At 43.5% G+C, this 20013-nt stretch overlaps 1 protein-coding gene across 2 annotated transcripts in view; it reads right to left on the bottom strand.

The window, feature by feature from the left end:
- Nucleotides 1-20013, bottom strand: part of mdu (meduse) — a 162378-nt gene that overhangs the window by 14407 nt on the left and 127958 nt on the right. The window lies entirely within an intron of this gene.

Here is a 20013-nt window from a genome sequence, read left to right as displayed (position 1 = left end):
CAATTTATTTATTTATTTATTGATATACAAGAAGGTACATTGGGTTTGTGAGAATACATAGCATGGTATTTACAATCTTGTAAAGCCACTAGTACACTAGTAACATAAATCACACTTGTAACTATAGCGAGCAGAGTGTTTTAATTTGAACCACATGATATATCTGTCAAATATTAGGGGGACTCCCGGTTTGCCTATATTTGCCAGATATATCTGGCAAAATATATCTATTTTGTTTGAACCACATGATGTATATATTCCAACATATCTGCTGTTCACACTTAATCCAAATTACTAAAACATAAAAACACGGCTAATGGGCCCAATCATAACTATTTTCACAGAATGACTATACAAGCCAATAATATATTTGTTATATTTCAAAATATTATAGATTGGGATATTTAATCTTTACTTTCCAGTTACTCAGAGTGACAAGTGCCAATGAATAATTTGTAATATTATCACATTATCCGATCATTACTATGGGGGGTATGAAATGTCTCCCATCAACAGCTCACTTTAGTCTCAATACATATGTTTGTAATAGGTAACGCCAGTTCTTCATCTACAGACATGCAGTTCTCAGAACAGCGAGATGATAATATCCAACAAGAGTTAAAACAATGACTGCGGTTTACACCTGAACCAGCCACACAGGAGGCTAGTGCTGGTATAACTGATTGCTTCATCATGGAGATAGTGAAGATAAACCAATAATACTGTCTCCTGTCAGACCTTCGGGGAAATGCTATATCACTTAAGCAAACATGGGATATGAGACTATGATTTAACACAATAAATAAATTCAACGCCACGAGAAAAAAAGTGAGAAAGATGCCAACTATTCAAAGTCAACATTAAATATTTAATTTATTTGTCGTAATCCGTGACAAATTTAACAATTTTGTTATATAATCTATTACACAGCTAGCAGTCAACTTACATAACTAGCCCCAATATACACAACTTCATCTGACTTTACCCGGCGGGGCCACCATCTCTAGTAGCCTAGACAAGGGCAGGAACCCCGCGGCTTGTCAAAAGGTCCTCCCGCCCCCATTGTTCCCGAGGATTTAGCCACTATAACCTTCTGTATTTTGTTCTTGAAAGCCGTTGCATACATAGAAAAGGCCAGAGGTAGCTTAAAATACCTCGTCCTCCTCCTAACCTATTACAGAAGCCTGTAAATAGTTTAAATTCCGTAATTCATGGTTTTATTCTTTTTGCAGCGAAATGACTCAATTTATCAGTCTTTTTTTTCCTAATCCTTCTAACATCTTCATAATATTGTGATTAAGAGTTACGTCTGATTTTGGGTTTTATGCCAATACATTAGTCTAACTAAAATGATTACCAAGGTAATATAAATGTCTTCTGGATTTCGTTACAAGCCTAACCATTAACCTGTGAGAGTTGGCCACCAGTTTTTACACAGCTAGCTATTTATCTGTACATTAAAACATTGACTGTAACTATGATATATATGTGCTTCAGCCTACAGTTTACACCTATTGTCTTATGTATGACCCTCTGTCCTGCGTGACAGTGAATACCAGCATTATCCTCACTTTAATAAGACTTTATCAAAATCCTCAGATTAGGCAAAATTGTAATTGATTTTGTTAATAAAGATGTTAATAATAAAATAATACATAAGCTTTGTGTCAGCAACATTTTTGTAGAAACGCCAAGACACAAATTCAAGTATGAATGTAAAAATTAACGTAAATTTCTATTATTCTTTATGCAGTGATTACTCCCTCATCTGATATTTGTATATTATATGATTACCAAATTCTCCATTTGTCAGTATTTATTCATTTTTTTTATTATTGACCGATTTAATAATATTATCCACATTATAGATTAATTAACAACAGAACAAACGCATGTATCAAAGACAAGAGAGACTACATAGACAAAACAAAACAGCAATGTTACCAACCCGTTCTCGACTCTAGTCCATTACATCCAGCGGTCAACCCCACAGACGCATTCATAAATTTTAACTTGCTGTTTATTCAAAACGGGAATTTTCTCAAGTATAAATTAATATTATAATATATTAGCATATTGTGTATATATAGGCATAGGTTAGGTTAGGTGTTTAGGTTCTGTTGGCGATTATTTGTATTTGTAGTACGTGGGTGAAGCATTTATAGCGTTGTGATTCGAACAAAATTCGTCCGTGAAGCACTTGTTCCGGATATGTTCGAACATCAGCAGTTGTGAGTCGTGTGTAAACCGCTTTTCATTCATAAACAGGGGGTTTGGCGGGTGCATGGAATCACTTTTGGATCTTTATTTGGAGGACGGGCTGCTATATGATGTCGGTGTGAAGCATTTACAGGGTTTGTGATTCTAACAAAAGTAGTCTTGGTGTTAATTTTTACATAAAACTCACACACTTATACACAAGTTTTTATCCTATATATTATTATGTCTATGATAAGATATTACCATTATTTATTCAGGTGTACCGTTAACGATTTCAGCGAGGACTGGGGGGGCTATGTTTTCAGGAGGGTACAAATAGCCTAAGCTACTATATTCCTTTGAGAAGCCTCTTATTTTCTCAATAAACATACTTGAGTGTGTGTGTGTGGGGGCAGCGGACGGAGAAACCTGCACCAGTAAACCAGTTAGTGTTGGAGGTGGAACACTGAAGGACAGCAGGAGCCGACATGTGGGATAGGCCGCTCCCGTGTCACCATTACAAGGCTTCTCTTACATACACAGCATTGGTCTTACCACTGACCTCCCTTCCCCTGCTATTACTCCCCCTCCCACACCTGCTATTACTCCCCCTTCCCCACTACTCACCTAAAGCTCACCACACGACTCCACCCCACCCCCAGCCCCCACACAAATATGGGTTCGGGGGAAAGTATATCCTGTTTGACTAATCTAATATTACTGTTATGACACCGTCCAAACGAGAAACTAATACAGCAACAGGATAGACAGGCTGAAATGCATCAAATAAGAACTCAACATGCCTGGTAAACATATCAAGTTCACAGACACGTTGACAAGAACAGGAACTGAATATTAAATGTTAACACAAAATGTCACTGGACTAACAACCTACAAGAATGGTACAAATGGCGATTCGAAATCAATCCCAGCAAATGCAAGGGAATGAGGTAATGAAGCTGAAAATATAAGTGACTTTAGTGCACATAGAAATCACATTAAACAAAAGCAAATGAGGTCCTTAAGCATTGTCCATTCAGCGGCGAGGTTCCCCATGCGTACGCGCGTGCGGTTTTTAGTTCTAAGAGATTATGATAGTGGTTTTAGTTCTTGTGGCAATATTTGTACATTTGTAGCAACGCGTCCTCAGACCAAGTCCAATCCATTCAGTGGTCGACCCCAAAGATGCATTCAACAATTTTAACATGGTCATTCAAAATAATGATTTTCCCAACTATAACTTAATATTGTTATATATTGATATATTGTGCATATATAGGCATAGGTTTGGCTAGGTGTTTAGGTTCTGTTGGCGATTATTTGCATTTATAGTACGTGAGTGAAGCATTTACAGCGTTGTGATTCGAACAATATTCGTCAGTGAAACATTTGTTCCGGAAGTGTTCGAATGAAATCAGTTGCGAGTCATGTGTAAACTGTTTTTCCTTCATAAACAGCGGGTTTGGCGGATGCATGGAATCACTTTTCGCATTTGTTTATGAGGACGGCCTGATTTAGAGGAGCGATTCGAACATACGATGTTAGCGATGCACTGTTCGAACATAATCAGCTGTGAATTATGTATAAAGCACATTTGATGGTGCTACATAGCATTCCCGGTTTGGTGCCTTCTTTTTGATAATTACTTACTAAATATGTATAAAACATTTTCCACTTAAAGATGTGGAATTAATGGGGACTGCTAGATTAAGAACCATTTGGTCAAGACCAACTGGTCCTTAACCCATGAGGACAGGCATGCAAAAGATGTGAAAGAACGACCTCATAAAACAGAACGAACAGTAACAACGGAACGACAGAACTCGGCACGTAAAAGTTTGGTTGACGACTCCACTAAACAAGAAAATCGTCCGATAAGCTCCAAGGAACAGTTAGAAAGATCACGTAGAGGTAAGAATTTCCGAGACATCGTCTGTAGAGGTAGGTATTGGGGTGACTGTGTCAGTTTCTGAGACTGGTGAAGACGATGTGGGGAGGTGGTCGAGTGAGAAATAAAGAAAGGAGAGAATGTAAGCATGGGAAGGAATAAGAAAGCAAGTAAGAGAGCGAGTGAGCAATACAGCAGCAGCAAGCGCACGAGCGAGCAGTAAACCGCCCGTTGCTTCTCCAGCGTGACACAAAACTGTAAACTCGCCTTCTCTTCATGCCACAGGTGCCACCATCCTTCTCCTCCTCATCCATCACCTTCCATCACCATCCGCCGCCACCTCCAGCGGCCCCATACCGCGGAACACCTTCTCTAAGGCAGGTAGCAGCCTAATGCAGTGTTCCTAGCAACAAATCTTTAATTCTGCCACTTTCCCCGGTCAAATCCTCCTCCCCCCCCCACCGTATTTTATAATGCCGTTCTTTTCTTCTTTATCACATTATCACGTTCGTCCTCTATTTTAAGCCATCTTTCTGCTCCTCAAGAATTGTTTCTCGTCTTATTAGGTAATCCTCCAGTACTTATTAGGCATTATTTCTATTTGTTTCACTATTTATACTCGTATACATAATTGTATAGTTTGCAGCTTTCAACATATAACGAAGCATTTAACTACTGTTGCATATTGGTTTCCGCACCTTACTTATGTGATTGTGGTTTCTTACCATATGATTGATTACTAACTTCTAAATCATTGTTAATTTGGCTTACGATGTTGATCATTAGTCTTGTAGCGAGTGAACCTATACTCGCTCCATTATCTCATCATCTTAATGGCATAACTATTTATACAAGCTGTAATCCTATCCCTATTTACAGGTAACGGTTTTTCCACCCTCCTATCTTACTGTGAGGTGTAGTAACCGTACATAAGCCAGCGATTTGAGAATAGCAAACCAGTACAATCTCCAGTCAAGAATGTAGTACTCAGTGTAGGCAGTTCTAATCGACCCAAGACGCTACAGCTTCGACACAGAGCAGACAGCAGACTACGACCTCATCCAGCTACAACGCTCTCCCACATAGAGCTCCGCGACTCCGGCCACACTCAGCTCTGCTCCAGGTCTCAACGTCTACGACACTGCTGTATCCAGGACTACTAAATAAATGTGAAACTCACTAAACACTGTATCTAATCAACCCAACAACGTAACATAAACGTACGTTACAGTCTCCTCAGTCAACTGGTGAGGTTTATTTTCCTCTTATTCTCACCTTTCCTCTGTCTGAACTAGTATATTTTCCCCTCTTCTAAATTCATCTTTCACACATGCACTTTGTCCCTGCAGTTTTCTCTCTCTCTCTGCATTAATTCCTACCGATCCATTTCTCCTTGCTTCCCTACTTTTCCTCCTCTCTTCGCAGAGTTTCTCGTCCTCGTCTATTCCATAAAGAATCTTCCATTCACTTCCTCCTCTTATCCCTCCCTCTCCAAGCATATATTTGCTGGTATCCATATTTCTGAGACAGTAACAGAATGAGTCGTTTGAGGGCAGTTACCATCCTACCAAGTCTCCCACGCTGACAATTACCGTCACTTCATCTTGAACAATCGCGACATCTACGGCAATCACGTTACACATACTCTCCTTCAAGCATCATCAGCCTCCCTCTCTCACGCCTGATTGCTCTTGTAATTAGAACATGTACAGGTATAATCTGTGACAGCTCTCTCGTTAGAGTATTTTATAACTGTTTCACAGGAACATTTGCTTCATTCATATTTTGTTGATCCGAGATGTGAGGGCGCAGTCTGCCTCATAATATTGGTTATGGTGTTACTCTAGTGGTCCTCGAAGGGAAACTAAATGTAAAAATAAATTACTGGTGATTAAACCGAAGAATAATGTAAACATGACTATGGTCGGCTGAGTTGCACAGGGGTTAATCAAGCCGACTACGTATCGGGTAACTGGATACTACTATGCATGCGCAACGGGACAAACAAGACTCGCCAATCAGCTAATACAGATTATAAACACTATTAGCATGCCAAATGAGCCGTCCAGTCATTTAGACAGTTACGTCAGCGGTGGGAAGACACAGGCTGGCAGCTTAACAGTTACACGAGGCGGTCTAGTGACCCACACACAGGCCAGGGAGATCATCTACTCACGACAGACGGGAGCTTGAGGAGTGTAAACTGGATAAAACTTGGCTTGCACTCGTGATAGTATTACAAAAATATAAACAAACTGCCACGCACATTATGTACATAATTATAAAAAACTTATAGATGATTTAAGACACGGGAAGCATTTCAAGACCTATAAATAATCTTTTAAACTCAGGACGGCCAACTGTCAGTGTATTCAGTGAAGTAAAGCTACAAGATCCACAAAGTTACTTGATAAAGTTACTTGCTAAACAAAAATTAATATAGCAAGTCTGCCAACTGTTGGTGGTGCATGATGCTACTGAAAGTAACCTTTCCTCACCCACTGCACGCAGGTATATCAACAAATTAAAAATGTGTAACCTTTCTAATATTCATCCATCCAGGAGGGTTAGGGGGGAGGGGGGGTCCTTAACTAAACTAAAGACTACATTTAACAGTACTGAACAATGTGATACAGCAGTTACAACACACTAGCAGCTGGTCAGAAGAAAAAAAAGTACCTACGGGCTCACCATAGCCCGTGCTACTTGGAACTGTTTGTTCCAAGTAGCGAATCTTTAACAACAGCTGGTCAGGAGGTACGAGGCGTGAGCACAATAACGTGGGTCAGCTGGACTACTTACGGTTCAATAACGAAGGCGACCGTTAGCATGTCTGCGGTGGTGGTGGTGTAGAGTGCCGGCTTCTTCAGTAGCAGCAGTGCGGCATTAATGGCCGGCGCTCGCAACTGTACACAAGCCTTTTATAACATATAGAACCATTCTATATTCTTTCTATACGGCTATTGAGGTTTATTTAAAACTTTAAAAAAGCACTTAACATCGTTCAATGACACTTGAGTTCTTTAAGGCGACACTTGTACTCGTGTATGGCTTGAGTAGATAGATATATAAGAGCTTATATAAGACTTATATAAGAGCTTCCGCGCCACAATGGTATATGCTTACATAGCAAATTTTCTGCTGTGTTGTGTTCCAGTGCGCTAGGCTGCGCTAGGCTGCGCTAGGCGTCCTAATGTCTATGCCTCTGGAACCATTTCGCGAGACAATACGAGCCCTTAACTGCTCGCCTTTTTCTGTGTTTTTCTGGTCAATAGAGAGTTGTAGTGTGTTATTACTGTAGTTCTTGACACCCGCTATATGGCTCGTAGCTCTCTTGTCTCCACTGTCACTTGCTGGTTCACAACGATGCTTACTTTCCAACTGTGCTGATTTATAACAAATGCACTTTAACACACACATAATACTTTAAATCAACATTTTGAACAAATTTCTATATATTTCACAGAACATAGAGAACCGGGGTCACTGCAGTTTCAAAATTATAATATTGTTCCAACTAAATCGTTGAGATGCAAATAATTATTAATTACAATTTCTGCAAAAGTTTCCCATTAAATTCACACATACACACAAACCACGAGAATACCGCTAGTCAATAGATTTCCAGTAAAAAATACACAGCGAGTTTTGGGGAGGAGAGAGAGAGGAGTAGTCCGCACCCACTCACGGTCGTGCACTGACTAAACCACTGAACCAAGCTACAGTCTAGCCTTCCCAGTCCAGCTTTCACTTCATGCTAATTACAGCGGCTCGCTTGTTTCGCGATACGTGTATATACCATGGCTTGTGGGGTCGACCCCAGGGACGGTAGCCACCCCTCAGACTGCACCACGATGTCTGGTCAGGGGACCGAGCCTGAATTACTTTTGATACTTGTACTAATCATGTTACTTTTGGCTAAATGGTTGGGCTCAGGCTCCCTTCAACGTGGGTTTGGATGATGGTGGAGGTCAACACGGCCTCTCGAATGGTATATCGCATTTTGACGTATAAATGCTATATATTATTCGCATTATACAACTCCCCTGAGGCCAAAAACTGGTGCACTAAAAATCATAACTGCTCGAAATTGACGATGACCCGTTTTCTATTCCGGGGAAAGGGGTTATCTTGAGATGATTTCGGGGCTTTAGTGTCCCTGCGGCCCGGTCTTCGACCAGGCCTCCACCCCCAGGAAGCAGCCCGTGACAGCTGACTAACTCCCAGATACCTATTTACTGCCAGGTAACAGTGGCATAGGGTGAAAGAAACTCTGCCCATTGTTTCTCGCCGGCGCCCGGAATCGAACCCGAGACCACAGGATCACGCGTCCAGTGTTCTGTCCGCTCAGCCACCGGCTCCCACACACCCATTACTCTGCCTGAGCTTAACACAAGTTATTTTTCTCTGTTTTTTTTATTTACTCTTTAGTTCATATTTAACTGATTGGGTAATTAAGCCTCTCCCCACCCGAGTCACGCCGGGGAAATTGTTTAATTGGCTGGGAAGCTTTAGTAATTGTTCGGGGAAATTTGTTGACAAGTTATCTACTAGTTCACAGATGGTTTAAGAAGATAGAGCCGCGTTTAGGTGGCCGTCATATACAGATGGTCATTTTATACGGTGGCCGCAGTGAATAAGAACCATCGTGTGTTTATCATTCTCTTCCACTTGTCCTGTCTGCTCTTCGTGTCCCTATGTTATCAATCCCATCTTGTTCCTCCTACCCACCAATATCTGCGCCTTGCCAAACATGCTGAGGAAGCAATACTGTCGCAACACACAAACACACACACACTCTCTCACACACTCTCTCACACACTCTCTCACACTCTCTTTCTCTCTCTGTCTCTCTCTCTCACATCCCAACGCCACAGAAACTGTGGAAGCCACCTCCCACCATATCTCTAAGACCAGATTCGACAAAGTATTTGAACGTCAGAATCGTTCAATTGGTAATTAGCAAGAGGTACGAGAATGATGGTAGGGAAGAGGGATTGTAAAGAGATGGACCTCACTTAGTTACAGCCCCGCTCCTGTGCCAGGTAAGTCCACTACGGGCTCACCATAGCCCGTGCTACTTGCCCCGCTCCTGTGCCAGGTAAGTTCACTACGGGCTCACCATAGCCCGTGCTACTTGCCCCGCTCCTGTGCCAGGTAAGTCCACTACGGGCTCACCATAGCCCGTGCTACTTGCCCCGCTCCTGTGCCAGGTAAGTTCACTACGGGCTCACCATAGCCCGTGCTACTTGCAACTTGTTCCGAGTAGCTGAATCTATAACAACAACAGTTTTTTCCTATATACCATTACTGTTGTTACTGCTGTTTGTTAGCTGTGTCCGTTACTACCGTTACTAATACTACCGTTAATACTGATGATCATAATACTGCTGTTACTGTCTATACTGACTTCAGTGCTTCTGTTGACACTGTCATTGTCTCCAAGACAACAAATGAGTCTCCACAGTGCTGCCTACACCCTATGCGAGGCCCAGTCTTGAGTATGCTGCACCGGAATGGAACCCGCTACCTATTTTATTTTATTTTTATTTATTTATATATATACAAGAAGGTACATTGGGATTGTGAGGATACATAATATAGTAATTACAATCTTGTAAAGCCAATAGTACGCGCAGCGTTTCGGGCAGGTCCTTAATCTAAAAGAAACCTTAAAAAATCTTAAGAAACACGACTAGGCCTGAGCTAAGGGGACTGAGCTATGAGAACGGGCGACCATACTCGGAGCCTAGTGAAACAAATGAGTCACAGATAAGTCAGAAGGAACTTCTTCAGTGTAAGAGTATTCAGTAAATAGATTAGAGGAGGAAGTTTATCGAGACCAATTCAAAACACATATATAAATGTAAATATGATTAGAATAAGAGGAGTTACGATACGCATTGTAATAAGGAGGGAGCCGGTCGGCCGAGCGGACAGCACGCTGGACTTGTGATCCTGTGGTCCTGGGTTCGATCCCAGGCGCCGGCGAGAAACAATGGGCAGAGTTTCTTTCACCTTATGCCCCTGTTACCTAGCAGTAAATAGGTACCTGGGTGTTAGTTAGCTGTCACGGGCTGCTTCCTGGGGGTGGAGGCCTGGTCGAGGACCGGGCCGCGGGGACACTAAAGCCCCGAAATCATCTCACGATAACCTCAAGATAAGAAGGAGCATTGAGTTACGCTCGACCCTGAAAGCACATTTAGGTAAATACAGTGGGCCTCGCAGCTGAGTGAACAGCGCTCTGGGTTCGTAGTCCTAAGAGCCCGGGTTCGATCTCCCGGCAGAAACAAAAGGACAGCGTTTCTTTCACGCTGATGCACCTATTCACCTAGCAGTAAATAAGTACCTGGGAGTTAGTGGCTTTATAAGAATGTAAGTACTCTTGTTTATATAAATAAAATCAATAAATTTACTGTTATATAAGCAGACGCATCAGGTGAAAGAAAACGTGCCCAATAGTTTAAGTCGTGCCTGGGGATAGAACCTCGATTATGAGCCCAGGACGGAGCCTACTGGCACCTTTGGGATGAGCACAAGAGGCTACACCCTTGGTACACCCAGGCTAGGGTACACCCAGGCTAGGGTACACCCAGGCAGGCGCCCATAACAATGACCTCCCCCCCCCCCACCTCCACTTTACAGTTTGAACAAACCCACAAGGGCCGTGACGAGGATTCGAACCTGCGTTTACAGTTTATAATGGCTCCCTCATTTTGTCTCCTTGTTATAGTCCTTGAGGTGAGATCCCTAACTATATAATAGATCCCTAACTATATAATAGATCCCTAACTATATAATAGATCCCTAACTATATAATAGATCCCTAACTATATAATAGATCCCTAACTATATAATAGATCCCTAACTATATAATAGATCCCTAACTATATAATAGACATTACAAACTACACGTGACTCGCTTGGCGTAACAGTGTTCACAAGCTCGATTACGGCAGCGTCTGGGATGCTCTCGGACGTAGATTCGAACCCTCGTCACGGCCCTTGTGGATTTGTTCGTAACCTCGATATAAAATTTAACTTGTGAATGTGAAACTCGAGGTCAGAGGGGTTAAAAGCCACTTCTGCAATTACGACGCTCTTCCTGTACACTACCCAATCACTCGCACAGGTCGGTAAAGCCAGCCAGAGTTCGATCCCCGATTGTCCAAGTGGACTGGGTAAACTTTCCCTGGCTCCTTGTCCCCATATACCTTCCAAGTGTCATACTGGCTTAGCGGTTGCTCCTCATAATTACCGTATCTCCCTGTTCAGGACGTGGGAGAGAGGTCTATAAATGACCCAATTTAATGTGTTGAACAATAAACTCAAGAATAGGAGGAAGATAGTGACTACAGACCCAAGAATGGTGAGGTCCCAGGTAAGAATAGGAGGAAGATAGTGACTACAGACCTAAGAATGGTGAGGTCCCAGGTAAGAATAGGAGGAAGATAGTGACTACAGACCTAAGAATGGTGAGGTCCCAGGTAAGAATAGGAGGAAGATAGTGACTACAGACCCAAGAATGGTGAGGTCCCAGGTGAGGATGACGGGTGAGGCTATGACCTTCACGACGGGTCATGTCTTCCCACACTCACGTTCCTCACCAGTCAACCTGTCCCCAAATCACCAAGTTTCCATCCATGACCCACGAAGCCAACATCGCAGTGTGTGTGAACTCCGATATCTATGCCTTTCAGCTCACAGAACAAGCAGAGAGACAACAACCCTACACTTAGACATAACTAGGCAATTACCGCAGAGAAACAAAAGATCTCTACCCTAATGGCGCACGAAGCTCTAAGAATCCCGATCAAGACAAGCTACCGTGGTGAAACGGGCCATTACTGTCAACCTTGGACGGTCTAATGTCAGATTTTAGACGGTGGTAACTTGTCTTCGTGGTACAAGGAACTCCACCAGGTTCCTGAAAGCGCTATGCGTGTTAAGTGGCTTTGTAAGAATGGAAAAATATCACTATTGTAATCTCACCAACCTACTGTACCTTGTTGTAAATAAAATATTATTAGTAGTGGTATGCTGTCCCACCCACCCACTCACAGTTCCACCAAAACCCACCCACACACACCCACCAAAACCCACTCATACACACCCACCAAAACCCACTCATACACACCCACCAAAACCCACCCAACACGCCCACCAAAACCCACCCAACACCCCACCAAAACCCACCCAACACACCCACCAAAACCCACCCAACTCACCCACCAAAACCCACCCACACTTCCACCAAAACCCACCCAACACTTCCACCAAAACCCACCCAACACACCCACCAAAACCCACCCACACTTCCACCAAAACCCACCCAACACACCCACCAAAACCCACCCAACACACCCACCAAAACCCACCCACACTTCCACCAAAACCCACCCAACACACCCACCAAAACCCACCCAACACACCCACCAAAACCCACCCAACACTTCCACCAAAACCCACCCAACACACCCACCAAAACCCACCCACACTTCCACCAAAACCCACCCACACTTCCACCAAAACCCACCCAACACTTCCACCAAAACCCACCCAACACTTCCACCAAAACCCACCCAACACACCCACCAAAACCCACCCAACACTCCCACACATGAAGAGCCATCACGGCCACACAAGCCCAAGGTTCCCACACCCGTCACGCCACATCTAGACTTCACGCTCCTCCACTAATGTAACAATCGCGTATTTGACACACTCTGAGAGCCTCAACATTTCCTTCAGGACAATGTCTCACTTCTCTTCTCACTTTCGGGCTCTGCAGTGTACTGTGGGAACTGGTGACTCTCACCATCCTTGATAGTGATATCCTAACTATCTTCTCCTCCTCCCTTCCCGATGATGTAAATAATTCACCACAGATGTAAAGTGAGTAGTTTAGAGAGGTACGGAGTGCAGGACGTGACCCTTGTGAGTGAGTGAGTGAGTGAGTGAGTGAGTGAGTGAGTGAGTGAGTGTGTGTGTGTGTGTGTGTGTGTGTGTGTGTGTGTGTGTGTGTGTGTGTGTGTGTGTGTGTGAGTGTGCGTGTACCCGCAGCACATCCTGCTCAGTACACAAGACAGGAGGCACCCGGGAGGCAGAACCAGGATTAAGGATTAATAAACAGGATTAAACGAGAGAGAGAGAGAGAGAGAGAGAGAGAGAGAGAGAGAGAGAGAGAGAGAGAGAGAGAGAGAGAGAGAGAGAGAGAGAGAGAGAGAGAGAGAGAGAGAGAGAGAGAGAGAGAGAGAGAGAGAGAGAGAGAGAGAGAGAGAGAGAGAGAGAGAGAGGAGACGATATTGAGAACAAGGGAGTAAACAGGGATTAAAGAGAGGGGGAGGAGATGGGAGGGGGGGGGGAAGTCAGTTTTCAAGACAACACACAGAATGCAAGGTGATGATTACCTGAAACAGCTTACTACTCCCTCACCAACAAGGCCACCGCCACCCAATCAATAAAATAGGATAACTCACTGTCATCAGAGTTCAAGGACAAAATATAATTTCTTCATAATGTATAATTTTATAGTAATCCAGAAACTTGAGGTTATAACTGATGGAGAAAGTCCACTTCATCAATGAAATTCAAGGTCCTTATTTTAGGATATATTATGGCCTTGGCCATCACAAAGGCCATATACTCCGGCGCCAAAGGTGTCCAAATGTAAGGCACTCTACTAGCAACTGCTGGATGCTCTACGACACCAAACAATTATCCAATTTTCCGACACAACAAGAACCCAGCACTATTCAAAATCACCTACATTTAAGGTAAACTTGTTAAATATTTCTATATAAAATATTTATGTTGTTACTAAACATATTGACACTAGTTCCACTGTCAAAATACAAGCTACAAAAAGCAAGGGCCAAGACACCACCAAACCAGTTCCCGCCTGTTATTGGGATCCATCAGTAAAGACTCACATTGTATCCACAAAAAGTATAAAAAGTCTTACTTTTTGCTGCTTGTAAAGGTCTTGGCAAAACATTATTTTATGGACGTCTGACTCCTCTGTGGACTTGACTCATTGGGATATGTGACAATCCGAGGTAGTTATGATTCCTCTTATAAAGCTGAATGGTCTTGGAAACCTTGCATGGTGTTCACAGTAGCAGACTTGGTACTGTGGGAGACTGGGTACTGGGGGAGACTCATACCCACACTATCTCCTGGGTATCAGAAATGGGTGTACTACCCATCTACTACTACTACGAGGCGAGTGAAGAGCCTACAATGTAGTGGACCAGGGTTGCCAGATCTAAATTGCTGAAAGTAGCGAGCTGAGGGACTAAAAGTAGCGAATTTGTAATAAAAGTAGCCCAATCTTTTTTAGTGAATGATATGGGTTTCAAAGTAATATATTTTGATATATAGAGTACACTACACGATGTTAATTGTTTTATTAATATTATTTCTGCACACACACAAACACATTATATATTTATTTATTTAATTATTATAGTAAGTATTTAATAATTTAATAATAAGTAGTAAGTACATAAAAATAATTAAAAAGTACAGTTTAGTCATAGGAGATTCCTAGATTGGAATTCATTACCAAATTTCAATATATCCAAGTATTTTTAGTGTGAAATGCTGTTATTATATGCATAAATTGTTGTTTTAATAATATTACTCTTAACCACTTGGGCTGGACGGTAGACCAACGGTCTCGTTTCCTACAGGTCCGCGTTCAATCCCCGACCGCCCAAGAGGTTGGGCACCATTCCTTTCCCCCGTTCCATCTCAAATCCGTATCCTGATCCCTTCCGAGTGCTATATAGTCGTAATGGCTTGGCACTTTCACTTGATAGTTCCCCCACCCCCCTGAATAATATTACGAGAGCAGTATTTACGGGCTATTCATGCCCGTGCCACCTCTTGGGTGGCTTAATCTTCATCAATCGAGAGCAGTACGTCCTAACCAGACGTTATATGATGATATCCTCAACAGTTGATAAATAAAAGTAATTGCGGAACTCCAGTTATCTAATACTTATCATAAATGGTATAAAACCTTATCATAAGCCAAGGGATTTGTAGATCAGTGTTTAAAGGGAATTCGGAAGTAATAATAACACAGCTGATGCCATCTGTCGGCAGACGAGAACACTATCAACTGGCTGGTCAACAGTGGCCATAAGGTACAGCTTACGCCATCTGTTGACATCAAATTACACCTATAACAAATTACCCCACAAAATACTACTAGCGCCATCTCTTTTTTTTCCAACGCACTATAAATAGCCAAACAGCAACCCATAAGGCGGGTTGTTGTGCTCGGGTAGGAGGTTCCTAGCTCCGCCCACAGATAGTATATGGGGGTGATAGGATCAGCTAAAGGCTCCATCCACTTAATAAATCATATTTATTCAGCACACCATCCTTGCTTATGACATTCTGCTTCAACTTTAATCTACCTAAAAAGTGAAATGTTAAGTATTTAAAAGTATTAATATAGTGATAATTAAATACTGCAGGACGTAACGAGTGTTACAGAAACATGGGCTGGCTACCTGACTTGTGACGTCATCAGTGGGGGTTGCCACACACAAATAATGATACGCTGCTCTGCCCTCTTATTCCAGTAAATTATTCAGTTAGATGGAGATTTCTGTCAGGTGCAAAACAGAAATTGTTGGTCTTTCTCACAACAACCTTGTTGTTGTGCACAAGGACCTATTTCTTAGTTAAAATTTTACTCATAAAAGAGTGTTGGTATTCCCCGCAACAGCCAATCACAGGAAGGTATTTCTGGAAGCTCGGCCTCCTTATGGACTCAGCACATCGCTCTAGCTCATGGCTCTCTGTTTCATCTCTTGTATATACAAACTATGACTTTTTTCAGTTACTGTTATAATTAATAATATGAGATATAAAAGTTTTTACACAAAATGGCTAAATTCTGCCATTAAATGGACTTTGTCTGGTATACATACAAACATACACCAATTTATTACCATTCATCCATTATTAATTTCAAATGTAATGTCTACTGTCTAGTTTTTTTCCTCTCGCCATTACTTGGTGCAATATTTGAAAGTTGTCTATTTATTTATTGATCTATCTATTATCTTGTATTTATATTTACAAGTTTCTGTGCTTGGAAGAAAACTCTGCATTGAATTGGGACTAATTTATTAAATAATATTATTTAGGATTAAATAATATTATTTAGTATTAATTAATATTTACAATTATTATTAATTACAATTATTCATAGCTTAGTTACTTAAGTCGATTGTGAGAATGGTCCAGGACGGACCGAAACGTCGTCGTCCCTTCACTGTCTAGTGTGTGGTCTGGTCAACATATTTCAGCCACGTTATTGTGACTCCTCGCCTGCACAAGGGAAGGGAACTATCAGGGGGGAAAGCGACAAGCCATTACGACTATATAGCACTGGGAAGGGGTCAGGATAAGGATTTGGGATGGGACGGGGGAAAGGAATGGTGTCCAACCACTTGGACGGTCGGGGATTGAACACCGACCTGCATGAAGCGAGACTACAGTCAACCACCGCCCACGGAGACAGCAAAACAAGAAACTAGAAAAACAGCAACTCTGAGACGACCAATAACAGTAAGGAAATGACGAACACTTACTGAAATATGTTTAGGAAAAAAACGCAATAAAATAGTGGAAAAACATTTTCGTCTTGATTTCAAGGCGAAAGTTTGGCTAGCCCTTGGTCTCTGACTTTTCAATCTTAGATGTTACAGTGTTGGTTGTGGAGTTCTTGACCTATCGTCGACCCATCTTGACCTATCGTCGACCCATCTTGACCTATCCCCGACCCATCTTGACCTATCCTCGACCCATCTTGACCTATCGTCGACCCATCTTGACCTATCCCCGACCCATCTTGACCTATCCTCGACCCATCTTGACCTATCGTCGACCCATCTTGACCTATCCCCGACCCATCTTGACCTATCGTCGACCCATCTTGACCTATCGTCGACCCATCTTGACCTATCCCTGACCTAACCTTGTGGTAAACACAAGGAAAACACAACTTTATATACCACATATGTCAGGCCAATCCTGGAGTATGCAGCCCCAGCATGGAGTCCATATCTAGTCAAGGATAAGACTAAACTGGAAAAGGTTGAAAGGTTTGCCACCAGACTAGTACCCGAGCTGAGAGGTATGAGCTACGAGGAGAGACTACGGGAATTAAACCTCACTTCGCTGGAAGACAGAAGAGTTAGGGGGGGACATGATCACCACATTCAAAATTCTCAAGGGAATTTATAGGGTGGATAAAGATAGGTTATTTAATACAAGGGGACACAGGTGGAAACTCAGTGTCCAAATGAGCCATAGAGATATTAGAAAGAACTTTTTTAGTGTCAGAGTGGTTGACAAATGGAATGCATTAGGAAGTGATGTGGTGGAGGCTGACTCCATACACAGTTTCAAGTGTAGATATGATAGAGCCCAGTAGGCTCAGGAATCTGTACACCAGTTGAGAGGCGGGACCAAAGAGCCAGAGCTCAACCCCAGGAAGCACAACTAGGTGAGTACACACACACACACACACACACACACACACACACACACACACACACACACACACACACACACACACACACACACACACACACACACACACACACACACACACACACAGTCACTACACTACAGGAATCAAGCAACATCACCCTCAATAAAAGTTTCTAAAAAGGGCAGCGCGGCCTTACACAGAGGCCACAGTTCACCAGGCACGGGGCCTAATGCAGCCACCTACCATCATACAAGGTGAGGCTTTTTTCCGCGCCATAGCTGGCGTGGGATGGTGGGTGGATATCACGGGTTGGCACGCTGGGTGGACGAACCTGTTTTCCAAACTGACAAAGCAGCAAAGATGGCACAACGTCTTCTAATTGGCTATTATAATTCTCCCAAAACAGAACTCATTCTTTATTCAATCATGAAAACATTGCGCATCACCATTAACGAGCCAAATGCTCGTTAATTCAGCCACCAAACCCCCTGTTTATGAATGAAAAACGGTTTACACACGACTCACAACTGCTGACGTTCGAACACTTCCGGAACAAGTGCTTCACTGACGACTTTTGTTCGAACCACAACGCTCAGGTCGCTCCTGAACCTAACCACCTAACCTAACCTCCGCCTAATTCTACAAGCAATTTTAATATATAATACAATTTACTTACATCCGAGCAAATATCGAATAAAAGTTAAAAAGTGAGGAATGCGCCTTAAGGATCGGCCGACGCATGATAAATCAGGCCTGGAAGATTGGCTGTTCAACACGCCCAGAGATACAATTCTTGTCTCAATCTTAAGTCGCCGTGACTTAAGTTGGTTACAATTGGTTACAATTTCTGTAACGTGAAACACAGACAACCATTTCTTTCCGTTGCAGACGAGGAGTCACAATAACGTGGCTAAAGTATATTGACCAGACCACACACTAGAAGGTGAAGGGACGACGACGACGACGTTTCGGTCCGTCCTGGACCATTCTCAAATCAACTCCGGTAAATCGCCTTGAGAATGATCCAGGACGGACCGAAACATCGTCCTCGTCCCTTCACTTTCTAGTGTGTGGTCTGGTCAACATTTCTTTCCGTTCATCTTCTTGGGGGTGATAGGTCACGGTCAGCGTGTGTAAGGGAAGGTGGTGACTAAGGTCTGAAACCGCCGTCGGGTATAGTGTTTCACAACAGCTCCACCACCACCGGCAGGTAAGAGGTCCCCGCCCCTCCACACCACCACTCCGGTAAACTAACCGGATGTTCATGTTTATGTTGGTGAAATCCAACATGGCGGAACGCGAACACTTCTTCCAGCAGCAGGTTGATAAGCGTGCGGCGCGGAGACGTTGATGAAGACGGTGGTAAGAGATAATACAGAGGAGAGATAGAAGGGAAGCACAGAAAGGATATCAAGGAGCCGCGATAACGAGGGTAAATAGTCCTGGTAACTATATCTTGCTCTATACATTGCCTGGCCTGCTTGACACACTGCCTGGCCTGCTTGACACACTGCCTGGCCTGCTTGACACACTGCCTGGCCTGCTTGACACACTGCCTGGCCTGCTTGACACACTGCCTGGCCTGCTTGACACACTGCCTGGCCTGCTTGACACACTGCCTGGCCTGCTTGACACACTGCCTGGCCTGCTTGACACACTGCCTGGCCTGCTTGACACACTGCCTGGCCTGCTTGACACACTGCCTGGCCTGCTTGACACACTGTCTGGCCTGCTTGACACACTGCCTGGCCTGCTTGACACACTGCCTGGCCTGCTTGACACACTGCCTGGCCTGCTCGACACACTGCCTGGCCTGCTTGACATACTGCCTGGCCTGCTCGACACACTGCCTGGCCTGCTTGACACACTGCCTGGCCTGCTTGACACACTGCCTGGCCTGCTCGACACACTGCCTGGCCTGCTCGACACACTGCCTGGCCTGCTTGACACACTGCCTCCTAGTCCCCCTAACCTCACACCAACCTTATAAACACAGTTTGAGAAGCGATTTGAAGAATGACTTCAGGTATTTTGACTAACACAGTTGAAGACATTTGTGATGTATATGATTACAAAGGGACGTGCTGGAATGCTTTCAAATATAGTGTAATGATGTGAGCTTGTTGACCCCCCTAGACCCCAGGCGGGGGACATGAGACCCCTCGCTACACCATTCATCACATTCATCACGTATTCATTTATACCTGCAAGCTTGATAGCAACGCTGAAGGTGGGGAAATTTAATGGCATTATAGAGGGACGTGGCTGCTTGGGGGTGTGGGGGCGTGGCCAGCATGATGATCAGGGGGGGGGGGGTGGCCAGCATGATGATCAGGGGGGCGTGGCCAGCATGATGATCAGGGGGGGGTGGCCAGCATGATGATCAGGGGGGCGTGGCCAGCATGAT

This window comes from Procambarus clarkii, chromosome 69 (assembly GCF_040958095.1).
Source record: "Procambarus clarkii isolate CNS0578487 chromosome 69, FALCON_Pclarkii_2.0, whole genome shotgun sequence".
NCBI classification, from domain to species: Eukaryota; Metazoa; Arthropoda; class Malacostraca; order Decapoda; family Cambaridae; genus Procambarus; species Procambarus clarkii.
The sequence above is the reverse complement of the archived record's forward strand: the minus strand, read 5'-3'. Positions and strand labels throughout refer to the sequence as shown.